Source organism: Ixodes scapularis, unplaced genomic scaffold (assembly GCF_016920785.2).
Source record: "Ixodes scapularis isolate PalLabHiFi unplaced genomic scaffold, ASM1692078v2 PGA_scaffold1__304_contigs__length_218370807, whole genome shotgun sequence".
Taxonomy (NCBI): Eukaryota; Metazoa; Arthropoda; class Arachnida; order Ixodida; family Ixodidae; genus Ixodes; species Ixodes scapularis.
The window spans coordinates 128,299,439-128,314,489 of NW_024609846.1; positions in this window are offsets into that span (position 1 = coordinate 128,299,439).

Below are 15,051 nucleotides of genomic sequence, written 5' to 3' on the forward strand. Positions count from 1 at the left end.
CATGGCAGCCGCGTCCTCAGCATATATATGGCGACTACAGCACCCTCCTCTGCAAGAAGTGTAAGTACATGCTCGTCGGGTTATTGTTTTCAAATTCTGTCAAGGCAAACAGCATCAAGGGGCCACAGAACGAAGTTTGGGCTTGGATAAATAAAGTTAGATTTAGATCTTAATAATAGCACATCGTTTACTACGCCAAAAGAAAAAAAAGTAGACAGTCAAAAGGCTGATTTTCGGTACAAAGATTTTAAAACGTACCGGACTATTTCGTACCTCCTTCCCTTCGAAAGCTCTTTGCTTTTCAATGTTTACATTCGTGGCCCCAACGGCGCCACACGGCACCCGACCTCACGTATTCTCTTCACCCTATAGCTGAGAGCGCGGTGGGAGCTACGTGCTTGGAGGACCGATCAGCCGCCCCCTTTTCATCACCTGACCCCATTCTCTGCGCGTGGGTATGCGCGGGGGAGCGTGACAACGTGGCAAAAGTGTGGCTTGCCCAACTAGGACGCAGCTTTCACAGCACTGTCACCTTAAGGGTCAACGGGGTGGGAAAGCAACCTTTGTCTGAATTTTGAGCGACGGGCTAATCTCCTGGGTGGAGAATGGTGGCGTCCGGGTACATAAACGAGGGTCCGAGCAAGCGGGGGGTTCCTCCTTTCCCTCTTTTTGAAATGTTTGGTACGGTACGCGATTTGTAGGTGGAGGACAAAAGGTAAGAACGAAAAAGGTTTTAAGATCGTTTTACTGCCCCTTTAAATCCCGGTATATCCAAAATGTTATTAGCTCCTCCCTTTTTACAATTGCGCTGTAAACCGCGTATTTTTTTTTTTTCTTCAGAAATCCTTATTTGAAGTTAAGCCCGAGAAGTCGCCTGGATGCTGGGTTATCGCGCCAACCAGCAGACACAATAAACATTTTTTTCTGAAAAAAAAAAAGAAAAAAAAACATTTCTTTCTCGGGAGGACTTGGTTTTTAGTCCCAACTTACCTTACAAACCATTTGCCTGAAGAAAGTTACCGTTTGTGGTTTGTGGCGCTGTGGAGCCCGGAGAGAGTGAGACGGTATTGAGTGTTTATTGCCCAAACCCTGGGTAAACCGGCAGCGTCGCTGCTTGAAGGCTCCTCAAGCTTTGATTTTTGTTTATTGAAAATCACTCTGCTCCTTTCTGTCCCACTTATCCCCAGTGTCTTATTATGGCCATTACAAATTAAAAAAAAGAACAAGGTCAAAATGTTGATCACACCATTGTGTCAGGACAATATAATAATGCCGCTTTGCCTTTGTTATGTAGCAGTCTATTCATATGTTACGATCTCAGCCTTGTAACTTAGTTGTAAAGCAGATATCAAACTAGGGTGCCTTCGCTGATTTACAATTACTAAATGTACAAATATTAGTAGACGTCCTCAGTGTTTAGGTGGGAGCATTTATTTTCTCAATCTACAGTGTCCCAACCTTAAAATTCATTATATCGCTGGTTTATTGGATAATACGTAGAATTATAAAGCGAAATCGCGTATTGTTTGTAAAAAATAAAGCTGACATGTTTTATTTTTTTGCGGTAAAAACACTGTAACTTAGGCATACCACGTAGTTTGAAGAGTAATTACAAAGTATATAGTAATATAAAAGTTTTAAATTGGTTTTTGAGAGGTTCCATGCGAAGTTCGTTAATGCACATCAAATGTGTCCCAGTGGGTTACGGCATATCTCCTCGTTTGATTTCGGACATAGATGGCGCATTTGTCTTCAAACACCGACTGGAACGCACACAAAGGTAGAGGTGCCCAGAATGATAGACCGGAAGTTCGAAAGTCCCCCTCCCCCTCCGCCCGGGTGGCCGCCATGTTATACGCAAAAGGGACCACTCGTCAAGTGAGCTCACGAAAGCCTTGACGTCACCGGTAAAATTGCAGCGCCTAGAGCTGGTTGATGCGAGTTGGTTAAGTGCTCAATAGAGGTGATGTGCCGCAGCGTGGAGACGATTTTTTAGTTATTCGGGCTCTCTGACGCAGGTATAACGTGTGGTTCTGAAGAAATTAAACCTTATACGCCTTTTGCGCAAGATCGCTCTGGATGTTAGCACCGGTGAGAAAGCAGTAGTAGTATCGCCGTAGTGTGCTCAAATTTCCGATTGATAGAACATTTAGCATGACATTTCTGCAATTCCCCAGCTTTGTTAGGAAGTTGGAATGTCTGAGAGTCGAAGTAGAAGCGATGCGTCACGTGTGAGACCTAGAAGAAGTTGTCTCATCCCTAGGTCACCGTATAATCACAGCAACGTTTAGCGAGGAGGTCAAGAATTTGACGTATTGGCAGTTCTCAAGATTTTTATAGAAACATCCTTTCACTGCAATAGCATTCGATCTCAGTGTTGTTGTTTTTGTTTTGTTTTTATGAGTGAAGATTTGGTGCTTTCTTAGGTGACACGCGAACATAGTCAAAGGGTTCGAATTTCCAACTAATCAATATGAAAACAAGTAATTACTAACGTTCCTAAAACAGTTCATTTATCCCCTTGAAACTCACAAGACAGTTACCAAGCATTCAAAATGTTTATTGGTCAGGGCACAAATTACTGCATCCGAAGTCCCTTAGATATTCGTATTAGCAGGCCTATGACCTTGGCGATCGGTATCAACAGTCCGCACTAACCTCCAGAGAGACTCCTCCTACATGAATGTTTCGTCCATCATTCTAGCATATTCTAGAGGATATAAAAATGCAGCCATGATGTTTAGAGGTCCAGAAATAGCGCCACACATATAAACAAAAATGACCTGCAGATTTTTCACTTTCATAGGATTTATTGCAGCCAAAATATTTTTCATGAATAATCCATTGAATCCGTCGGTCGATTAGGTACGTGTCCTAATTACCCGGACAAAAGAACTTGCATTTCTGTTCGTCCTTTGCCCGAAAGAGCAGTCTTGTAAAAAAATGTTCACACCATTCATTTCAATCTCTTCAATAGACTTATCAATTTTTTTATTTATTTATGCTGTCACGAGCCCGGCGACGACGGAAGGTCATCAGCGAGACCCGACAATAAGGGGGTGGTTGTTCGATGCCCGGCGTAGCCGGTAAGCAAACGCAGAGAATGAGACGGAGGCGTGTTATAAGTTAACAACAACAAAACAGTGTTTATAGGCTCGAAATGAACATATAAAGGGAATTTAAACGAGCAGAACGTACATTTTACAAGACAGTGATGCTACGAGCGACAAACGTGTCGAGTTTAGCGCAGAGAAATACGTTCCACATCCAGTTAAGTACGCGTGTACAAAGAGCAAGACGAAGGTAAGAGTCCAGTTAGCGAAGGTCGAAAGGAAAGTTCAAAATTGAAGCAACATACAGTTGACCGGGGAGCACGGCGGCGGGTCCATATCACATGAGCGAATGACATTTTAGCGAACAGCGAAATTTGAGCGAATCGACGTTTTAGCGAATAACGGGGGCGCGGTAACCCATCCGCCGTGCTGCGCTTACGCCGCTTCGCGGCGAGAGTCTGCGGCGGCTCATTACAAAAATGTGAACCCATTTGGCCCACCCGAAAACGCCGACTATTCGCTAAAGTGTCATTCGGTGAAACGTGGGCGTTCGCTAAAGCGTCATTCGATCAAGTGAGTGCCTCCCTGGTCGGTCTCGGAGATGCGGTGCGGAGGCTCGGGTTCCCGGGAGTACGCGGTGGCGGCTTTCCCCCCGAAGAGCGGACTGGTGCTGGGGTCCAGTCGGCTTCTTTTTAACGGCGTCGGGCGCTCACGGCCGAGGCACTCGCGGACGCTTGTTCACGCACGGGGTCGGAGTCGAAGCAGCACGAACCAAAACCACACAAAGTAGTCCACACAAAAAGGGAGGACCACGTAGACACGGCACCTTTGACACTACATGGCCACCATGTTAAAGTTAGAAAAAGTAAGACATAGCTAAAACAGGAGTGCCCCTACGTCAACAACTTCTGTCCTGCTAAAGGTGACCTTGCAGGCGAGAAAAGTTTACCAATACACAAATGGAGCTTAAGACTTTGGGCGCAGTGCGGGTGACCTTGAGGTTGGAAAAAGTAAGATGGACACAAAACATGAATCACGTACACCCCCGCTCGTGAACCGCGAGAGGTTGAGCTAACTGGGAAGAAACTAACAGAACAAAACAACGCGCACGTACATGTGCTTTTGCAGCAACCGAACCAGCGACAGAGAAACATGCAGGCTACAAGGATAAAATTTGTTTACGGAAACACAAACGCGTTATGTTTAAATAACGTAATAAAAACCAATTACAGGATGCCACTACTTCTGTGACACGACCCCCCACTTCCGGAATATTATCACATAATATTCTAGACCCACAGAAGTCGGCGCGCAGGCCTGTGTACTGATAAGAATGCACCACATAACCCTTGCCTAGACGAGCACACAAGTCAACTCAAAGTACACATGTAATAAAATATCTAGATGTCAAAACAGCGCAGGCAAATAAAACGCGACCAGTCTACAACCTGCTGAGATAATCAGCTCCCATGTTTTCCTTGCCCTTGATACGCTCGACGCTAAACTGATACTCTTGGAGCAGCAAGCTCCAACGCAGGACTCGGCTGTTTAGCTGCCTCGCTTTTTGGATGTAGTTCAGCGGTTAGTGGTCCGTCTGCACTAAGAAAGGCACAACTTTTGTACCCCCCAAACTAGTGCTAAGCACTCTCTCTCTCGATTGTGCTGTATGCTGCTTCCCTGGGGAGCAACTTTCTGCTAGCGTATGCCACTGGGTCTTGGAGCGTGCCGTCAGGCCGCTGCATTAGTACCGCGCCAAGGCGGGTATCTGAGGCATCCATGCGCAGCACGAACTGATTGGAGAAGTCTGGGAGTCGCAGCATTGGAGGGCTTGAGACGCGGCGTTTGAGCTCTCCGAAGGCTTCTTGATGGGCCGACGTCCACCTAACCACGTTGCTGCCACCCTTTCTCGCGAGCTGGGTGAGTGGCTCGCTGATTCTGGCGTAGTCGGGAATGAAGGCGCGGTGATACCCAGTCAAGCCGAGAAATGCTCGTACCTGTCGCTTTGTTCGAGGGGCTGGCGCCTTTTGGATCCTGTCGAGTGTTTTCCCGAGTGGTGCCAGTTCACCGCCGCCAATGCGATGCCCCAAGAACTCGATGTTTTCCCTTACAAATTCACATTTGCCTGGTCGCACTGTTAGTCCGGCTGTCTCGATTCTTGCAAACAGTTGCCTCATAGAAGTGAGAGGCTCCTCCCACGTAGCACTGGCAACTAGGACATCATCGTAGTAGTGCTGCACTCCCGGAATTCCCTCCACAACTCGGTTCATCACTTTCGAAAATACGGCGGGGGCTGTCTTTATGCCGAACGGCATGAAGCGGAATTGGAAGAGTCCCGACGTGGTTGAAAATGCGGTCTTGGGCTTGGACTCTTCGCTCAATGGAATTTGCCATTAGCCTTTGACGAAGTCCACTTTCGAGAAGTATTTCTTCTCTCCAGCCGCAGCGAAGACCGCGTCAGCTCGGGGCATGGGCTCCGAATCGGCAACCAACACGTCGTTCAGGCGCCGGAAATCAATGCACAGGCGGTTCGTGCCGTCCGGTTTCTTGACCAAAAGGACTGAAGCGTTGTAGGGCGACTGAGATTTCTCAATTATTCTGAGTCGCTCCATCTCCTGCACTTCTCTTTCAACGCCCTCTCTCGTCGCAAATGGAAGAGGATACTGCTTTACGTGGACCGGAGTGTCGGTACACTCTAAAACCGGTCCCTCATAAAAAACGCTGTCCCTCTGATTTTAGAGGGGACAACAATGCTTTCAGGGGGACAGCCCTTTTTAAGAGGGAAATTGAAAAATAAAATAGCAACATCTAGAGGGACACCAACATATTAAGAGAGACCAAGGAAACCGTTTCGTTAGTCCCTCTGAACAGGAAAGACAGACAAAAAGATTCACGCGTGTCCCTTCATATTAAGAGGGGACCGGTCCCTCTTAACTGGACCAATGTAGTTCGGTCAGGAGGAGGGGGGCAGGCGCACTAGTCCACGGCAAAGAGTTCGGACGGTGCTAAGGCTTCGCGCCAATTCACGGAGAGCTGGAAACGGTCGTTGCCGGAGAGTTGCAAGCGTCATGCTGCTCGTTCGACTTCCTTCGGGTGAGTAATCCCGTCATATTGGCGCTTTTGTTTTGGGTGCATTGCGGGTGGGAATAACGAGCCATCAATATTTTCACGCTGGCTGTGAGATGCACGAGCTTTGCATGTAGTGTGAAAGTGTTCAGCTGTAGTCCGCGGACGCGGTCGCTTCCTGGATCTGCTCGTTCAGCTAGGACAAAGCGTCGCTAATCGTTTGCCCTGCCGTGAGCCGCAAGGCTGTCTTTCGCACAAAACACTTTTAGCGGGTTAGGGTGTCCCAATGTGTACGCGTCTGTCTTAAGCTGGTGATATCAGACCATTTTCTGTCCGACGCTTTTGTCTACTTTTCAATTTCGACCGCGCGATCGTTCTTCTCCCAGCTCGAGCTGCTAACTTTGGCAGTGCTACGCCGGCATTTTATTACCGGCAATTTCCTGGTATTTTATCCGTGAGCGTACACTGTCGGCATCGAGTACTACAAAGGATGGCATCACCCTCCCTAAGGCAAAGCCAACATAAAGGCACCCTAGCTGGGGCAGTCAGTGTTTGTAAGCTTGGCTCGCCGATTTCTTTCTCGGTGTGCACTCTAAATGCTTGAGGTTGACCGCCCGAGAGCGTTGATTGACAGAAACAATGTTGGCGATTTTGCGTTTGTTTGCCTTCACAATTCATTACAGCAATTTACACTGCAACGTTATGTTGTAGACATCGTTAGCGTTGCAGTGATTATGAACATATTTTTCTCAAGTGGGCGGCGAGTAAAAACCCATAATGTGTGTGTATGTTTGTGAAAAGGGCAGGGGGATTGGACGAGCACAAAACAAAAAGAAGAAATAAAGGTTTTTTTTTTCTTCGCGTGTTCGCGTTGCGTCGGCGTCGCGGCGTCTGGGGGGAGGGTGTAGCGGCGGCCAGGGAGTACATTTTTTTTTTTTTTTTGTATTTCTTTGGCGTACTGTTTTGTTCGTTATATTTTGACGGTCGTGCCGGCACAACTACCGGCTTTTTTTTTTTTTTTTTTTTTTTGGCGCCGACCACGTTTTTGTTTTTGGAGATTTTATTTATGATGTTTATTATGCTCTTTGTTTTCTGTAGTTGGCTGAATATTTTTTTTTTCTGTGTCGTGCATCCGCGAAAAATATATAAACAGAAGTTTGCTTTTTTTTTTCTTTTCTTTCTTATGCGCTTTAGGGCTAGTGCGTTGACTGTGGGCGTTAAATGACTGACCGTTATTAACAATCTTGTTTTCAGAGTGAGGCAATGGCAACGAACGTTGACATGAAGGGAATCAGGCGGGGGTTCCGCTCGGAATGCTCGTGTAAAGAGCTCTACCGGGACCCTCTGCACGGTGGAACGCACCACCCTGAGTGGTGAGCCTATACTGCGGCCACCCGCACACGGTTCACAACGAACTCGGTAATTATTAACTTTTTGTATTCCGGTATGTAGGTAAGCTCTATTTACGTTCTGTTGGCATATGCACTGCTTCTGAAAAAAAAAAAAAAATTAATGGCTTGCGGCGAAATATTTACAGAAATGTAATTTTTTATTTGATTATGTTGCTTTCTAAAACATGCGCTAGATCACTTCTGCAGCTTCGAGCCGCAAATGCAATCCATGCTTTCCAAAGCACATGGGGCTTCTAAAGTTCATCTACTACTAAATGCGTTTTCGTTTTGTCTTGGTAATACAGAAACAATTGATTCTCGTAAATTAATTAAAACTGCAGTCTATTCTCGTACCAAAAATTAATAGTAGCAGAAGTTGCGTCATAAGCTAATGTCACTCGCTATTTCATCGCATACAGATTGGGTTCCGAATCTTTGAACTGTTTGCACTTTATTTTCGCATTTGTTTCCTATCGCCTGCTTGATAACAGGTGAAAGCGCTTCATTACCTTTATTCTAATTCCCACCCTCTGTATCTAAAGAAAACAATATGGTCTTTCATTCAGCTAAAGGTGGATGCACAACTTCGGTTCCATAACACGATCGTCACCATGCTGGGAAACCTGGAGGAGGTAAAAGGGGCCTTCTGCGGAGACAATCCAACAACATTCTTCAACATTAAGACCATCCTCCGGTCTCGATTGGCCAGAAGTTCTTTCATCACCTATGGTATGTGAAAAAGCGAATGCAAAAATAGAAATCTAAGTTTGACGCTGACGCAATTTTTTTTTTTTTTTTTTTTAAGAATTGCTGCTTGCAGGACGATTTTACCCCTGACGAAAAAGTTCCAAGACCCAAGACTTTTTTCGGTTCGGAGAAAGGGATCGTTTCTGGGAACTGGTCAGTGAAACTCACCGCTAGCACGACTATGGAGGGGGCACTAGTCATGTGCTTATGGGTGTATTACATAACGGGACTTTCCTACCCCGTGGCATGTGGACAAACCCTTGGACTCCTCTAGGGTCTGCTCGTTGAAAATAAAGTGTTTCGATTCAGTTTATGTCGGAGAAGCTCATAAAATCGCTTATGGCCGTTCAAAAACAACAGAAATTCTGAGCTTCTGCTGATGGCAAGAAACGCCGAATAATTAGTTTTTAATGCTATGAAGTAGGTAACTACGCTCTAAAAAAAAAGCACAGGAATCTACTTTCCCGAGCCAGCACTTGGAAAGTCAATCACCGTAACTCACGGAAGCAGCTCAGCGAATCACGATGCCGAAACATAAGATTAGACCAAAAAAGCCAGTCCGAGTTGTGACATTAACCAATGCAAAACATCACGCTTGTTGTGCTTAATGTCGCAACTCATTTTTTTGGTATAATCATATGTTTTGGCATCTACATTCGCTGAGCTGCCTCCGAGAGTTATGGTGATTGTCTTTCCAAGTGTTGTGCGGGAAAGTAGACGCACGGGCTTTTTTTTAGAATGTACTTTTCTTTTTGTGTTATCCGCTAAAAAAAGTTTTTTTTTTCCAGCACGATTGTATTGTTGTTGTTTATGATAGGCAAAATGAGTCACTCTGCAGCACGAAATTTTTTGTGTCATAGCTTCCAAGAAACGCCGATTTCTGGCGTCGTTCTAAGTCTTTTTTTATTCGTAAAAGCTACCAGAACATCGTTATAGAATTATTATTTTGATGAAGACATATCAAAATATTTTCTTGTGTCATGGCAAATAAAACAGTGTTTACTCTTAAAGATTGTTACTGTTTTCTTTAACACATTGATTCCGTTTATCAAACAAGATATACAGATCAAATTTCAATTCTGCTACGCAGCACAAAATAACTTTAGATAAACCATATCCGCAAAAGTGCGAGAAGTGCAGTGCAGCATGTCAGCTTACACTCAAAACACGAAGGAGCAGAAATTGTACGATACAATAACAGAGGTAACTTAAAGCCGGGGTCACGCTGCTTATACATCATACAAAATACATTCTGCAGACATGTTCCAATACGAGTCACCGCGACATCCGTGCTTTGTATGCCACGTGACAAAGTAACCTCTTGATTGGTTACCTCGTGGCGTACGAAGCGCGGATGTCGAGGCGACTCGTTTCGGAACATGTCTGCAGAATGTATTTTGTATGAAGTATAAGCAGCGTGACCCCGACTTAAGGGGGACTATGCCCCTGCATTTTAAGCGGGCCACCGTCCCTCCGAATTTAAGGAAGAAAATATCTAAAAACTGTCCCTCTTAATTAAGGGACTCTGACCTCAAATTTAAGGGAGACGCCGCCTCGCTTACTTTAAGAGGGGTGGTGTCTCACTTAATTAAGAGGGAGCATCTCCATGTAATATTAAGAGGTCTGTCGCCCCCCTTAAAGTTAAGTGGGAAAAAATCGAAGAAATGTCCCTCTTACTAAGTGGGACCGGGCTTAGAGTGTAGTGAGCTCTAACCGGCACTCGGCCCAGTCCGTCTTGCCCGGGACGTCGGAGAAAATGCACGAGTGTTCTGAAATCACATCTCGGAGCTGTTTCTGCTGATCCAGCCCCCAAACAACCAGAAAGCCTTACATCTCGATCGTCCTCGGATTGCCGAAACACTGGAAGAGCAATGGCTCCATCGCTGTCCGAGTCTGTGACGCCGCAGATCGCCTGGCACACCCTTTCCACCGGTTGGCTTTCCCGCTCTTCGTATTTTTTCAGCATATTAGCATGAAAAATCTTTCTCCCCCCTGCTGTCTCGATGATGTAGTCGGCCTCTCCCTTCTCCTTGACCTCAAAAGGCCCTTTCCACTGAAGCAGTAGCTTGTTATCAGTAAGCAGCAGAATCAGCACTTTGTGTCCTGGTTGGAAGAACCTTTCTTTAGATTTCCGGTTGTACATCTTTGCGTAGCGTACTCCGGCCTTTGCGAGCTCGTCGTGCGCTAGCTTGCATGTCTCTTCCAGCCGATTTCGGAGGTCGAAAACGTGGTGATAGGTTGTCTTCTCCTCCTCTTCGAGGTGGTGGTTCGTCCACAGCTCCTTCAAAATGGCCAGGGATCCCCTCACATGCCGCCCATACAAGAGCTCAAAGGGCGAGAAAGCCAAACTTGCCTGGGGGATCTCGCTGTACGCGAAGAGCAACGGCGCCAGGTAGCCTTCCCAGTCTCTCGGTTTTTCGGCGCACATTCTCATTAACATCAGTTTCAGGGTGCCATTGAATTTCTCGACCAACCCATTTGCCATAGGGTGGTACGGCGTTGTATGCAGCTGGCGTATGGAGAGAAGTCGGGCAAGCTCCTTCATCAAGTCGGAAATAAAATTGGTGCCGCGGTCACTTAAGACTTCGTTCGGGACTCCAAATCGAGAAAATATTTCTACCAGGGCTTCAGCGACCCTCTCCGTCTCCACACTCGGCAGCGCCACGGCCTCCGGGTATCGGGTCGCGTAATCCATTAGGGTCAGGATATACCGATTTCCATGCTTGGAAGGGGGCTGGATTGGGCCCACGATGTCTATGGCCACTCTTTTGAATAGAGTTTCAATGAGCGGCGAATTCCCCAGCGGCACGCGGGTTACTCTGCCCTTTGGGATTGTTCTCTGGCAGATGTCACATGATGCGACAAATCTCTTCACGTCTGCGGTGATGCCCGGCCAGAAAAATTCCTCCAAAATTCGGTCCTTCGTCTTTTGCACGCCCAAACGACTAGCCATTATTCCGACATGTCCAGTTTTCAATACCACTTCTCGATGGCACCTCGGGACGACCAGCTGACGTACCACGTGTCCGGTTTTCTCGGTGTAGCTTCGGTACAGTAGCCCACCCTCGCGGTGGAATTCAATCTTTCTTTCGGAATCCCAGCACATCAGTTTCTTGCCAATCTGAGAGAAGCACGGCTTGAGCGACTCGTCCTCTTCCTGGTCAGCCGCGTAATCCCTGTTTAGCGGCTGTACTGCGACGTCGGGGGCTTTGAGGGTTTGGAACTTTCGAGGTTGGTTCCTCACCTGCGAGCGCGTTACAACTGCTGCTACAGCTTCCTCCTCAGCGGGCTCTTTGCTGATGAGTTGTTCAAGTGCCTCCTTCGGGTCATCGGGTGCCCTCGCGCCTTCTATATTTCCAAGGATTAGGTCATAGAGCGGCTCCGCCATGCAAAGCGCCGTGATGGCCCCTGAATAGTACGGGGTGTCGATCTCGACCCGCGCTTCGGGCAGCATCCTGGCTGTTCCATCGACTACATAAGCGGGCCGGGTCTCACCTGTGAGCTGATCGTCGTGGATGAGCTCTCTTCTTATAATCGCCGTATTGCACCCGGTGTCTCGCAATACCGAAATCGATTTGCCCTCATACGTTCCGGCGACCACAGACAGTCCTTGGACTAGAACTTTGGCTGTGTTATCATGACTGCATTCACGACGGGGATTCTTTCCCCATTCTTCAGCTCTAGGTAGCCGTCGCGAATGCCCTCCCGATTCGTCACCCTGACGGGGGAGTAAACGCACGATGCCTGAGACCTATCGTTTATTCCTGACAAGCATCCGTCCGCCTTGTGGCCCCTGTCGCCCGCACTTGAAGCAGGTAAGGCTGTGGTTGTTAGTTGTGTGGGCCCGGCAGTGTGAAGCCTGATGCCCAACGTGGTTGCAAAGATAACAACGAGGCGCTGTTCGTTGACTGCTTCTTTTCTCGTCAGTTTTGGGCCTCCCGATATCATCTCGGTTATCCTTCTTTACTTTGGCGAGGTTAAGGCTTCCCTGCGCTTCTAAAAACTGGTCAGCTAGATCCAGCATCTCTCCCAACGATTTCGCCTTCCTTTCCTTCAGATAGAGCGCCATGTTGGAATGACACCCATGTAAAAACCTTTACTTAATCAGGAAATCTCGGAGGTCCTTAAACTCGTGTTTCGTACCGAACAGCTCGATCCAGCGATCAAAATAGTGACTGAGACGCGCCGAGAACTGATCTGCGGTCTCACCATCTACCGGTTTGCCTGAATCGAATTTGTCCCGAAAGCCGTCCGCCGTGAAACGAAACCGCTTCAAAAGGGCTGTCTTTACCTTGGAGTAATCCGCTGCATCACCCGGCGGCAACCGCCCGTAAACACTGAGTGCTTCCCCGCTCAGACATGTTGCTAGAGCTGTAGACCACTGGCTCTCTGGCCACTTCTGTCTGATATACGCGTCTAGGCCATCCTTCCTGTCATCGAACGGGATAGGAGCTTGCTTGTGTTCAGTTTCAAGCTTGGCTCCGCGTCAGTTCCCCGGCTCCCTTCCTTTTCTCTGGTCTCCTTCTTCAGCTGCTGACACTCTATTTTCAGCGCATAAGCTGAATCTGACGCTCGGCAGCCGCCTTCGCCGCTGTGCGCTCATCCTCTGCTGTCTGCCGTGCAAACGCTCGATCCTCTGGCTACTTATCTTCTACCAATTTTCTGAGCTCAGCGCCCGCCAGGCCAAGCTGACTACCCATCGCTAACAACTTTTCCATTTCCATGCTTCTATTTTCGAAACACTTTCAACAACCCAAACAGGCGCTCACAAAAGGAAATCCCGTTCATGCACCATACGCCTCAAATAACGCGGCACGTTTTCAGAACTCGTCTCGCTCTCCGGTCACCACGTTTTCTTCGCATCGAACGTCCTGTCGCGGACGCCAGTTAATTGTCACGAGCCAGGCGACGACCGAAGGTCATCACCGAGACCTGACAATAAGGGGGTGGTCGTTCGATGCACGGCGTAGCCGGTAAGCAAACGCAGAGAATGAGACGGAGGCGTGTTATAAGTTAACAACAAAAAAACAGTGTTTATAGGCTCGAAATGAACATATAAATGGAATTTAAAGGAGCAGAACGTACATTTTACAAGACAGTGATGCTACGAGCGACAAACGTGTCGAGTTTAGCACAGAGAAATACGTTGCACATCCAGTTAAGTACGCGTGTACACATTGCAAGACGAAAGTAAGAGTCCAATTAGCGACGGTCGAAAGGAAAGTTCAAAATTTAAGCAACATAGAGTTGACCGGGGAGCACGGCCGCAGTCCATTCACAGAGACGACGCACGTAAAGCGGCCCTCGAAGCGGCGGTCCTTCCGGGGCAGCGGGTGGTCGGTCTCGGGAGATGCGATGCGGAGGCTCGGGTTCCCGGGAGTGCGCGGCGGCGGCTTTCCCCCCGAAGAGCGGACTGGTGCTGGGGCCCAGTCGGCTTCTTTTTAGCGGCGTCGGGCGCTCACGGCCGAGGCACTCGCGGACGCTTGTTCACGCACGGGGTCGGAGTCGAAGCAGCACAAACCAAAAGCACACAAAGTAGTTCACACAAAAAGGGAGGACCACGTAGACACGGCACCTTTGACACTGCATGGCCGCCATTTTGAAGTTAAAAAAAAGTAAGACATAGCTAAAACAGGAGTGCCCCTACGTTAACAACTTCTGTCCTGCTAAGAGTGACCTTGCAGGCGAGAAAAGTTTACCAATACACAAATCAAGCTGAAGACTTTGGGCGCAGTGCGGGTGACCTTGAGGTTGGAAAAAGTAAGATGGACACAAAACATGAATCACGTACACCCCCACCCGCGAACCGCGAGAGGTTGAGCTAACTAGGAAGAAACTAACAGAACAAAACAACGCGCAAGTACACGTGCTTTTGCAGCAACCGAACCAGCGACAGACAAACATGCAGGCTACAAGGATAAAATATGTTTACAGAAACACAAACGCGTTATGTTTAAATTACGTAATAAAAATCAATTACAGGATGCCACTACTTCTGTGACATATACATACTGCAGGCCAGAAATGGCCCAAGCAGGAAGGGTAACACACAGGTGAAAACACACTTATTATAAACACAAAAGCTGCTATAAGTGATCACGACATATGATTTAGACACATTACGCGTATGAGCGCACTTGGCACGATAAACAGACACATTTACATTTTGCATGAACACTGTACGTCACACACTCACATCAGTTATCAAGGATAACTATCTAGCGCGGCTGGAAAGTTGCTTTCAACAAGACATCACTCGAAAGATTGTTCAAGTATGATACAGAACGCAAAAAAAAAAGAAAAAAAAAATTCGAAGGTGTTAGTCCAGGCAAAAATGGGAGTTAAAGAAAACTTGTGACGATGTCGAGTAGGTCTGCAATCAGAGTATTTTAGGAAAGGGAAAAGAGACAGACCCAGCTCTTTGTGCAAAACAAGAAATAAAAACTTCAACCTTTCTGCGATCCGCTAATAGTTGGATATTGTTCGCCCTCATAAATGACATGGGCGAGTCAAATCTGTCATACTTCTTAAAAATAAAACACATACACTTTCTTTGTAAATTTTCTAAGATGTTAACGTCAGTGGCTGTGCGCGGGTCTCAGATTATGCTCTCCTATTCTAGCTTAGGTCTGACTAGTGAATTGTATACCAATAATCTGAAATCAGGGGGGCACTCCTAAGTTTGCGGCGAAGGAAGTCAAACTTTTGTTATGCCTTTGAACAAAAGTTTTGTGTGTGAATTATCCATTTTAAATTTTTTGTAATTGTTTCTCTGAAGTATTTGAACTCGTCTAGTT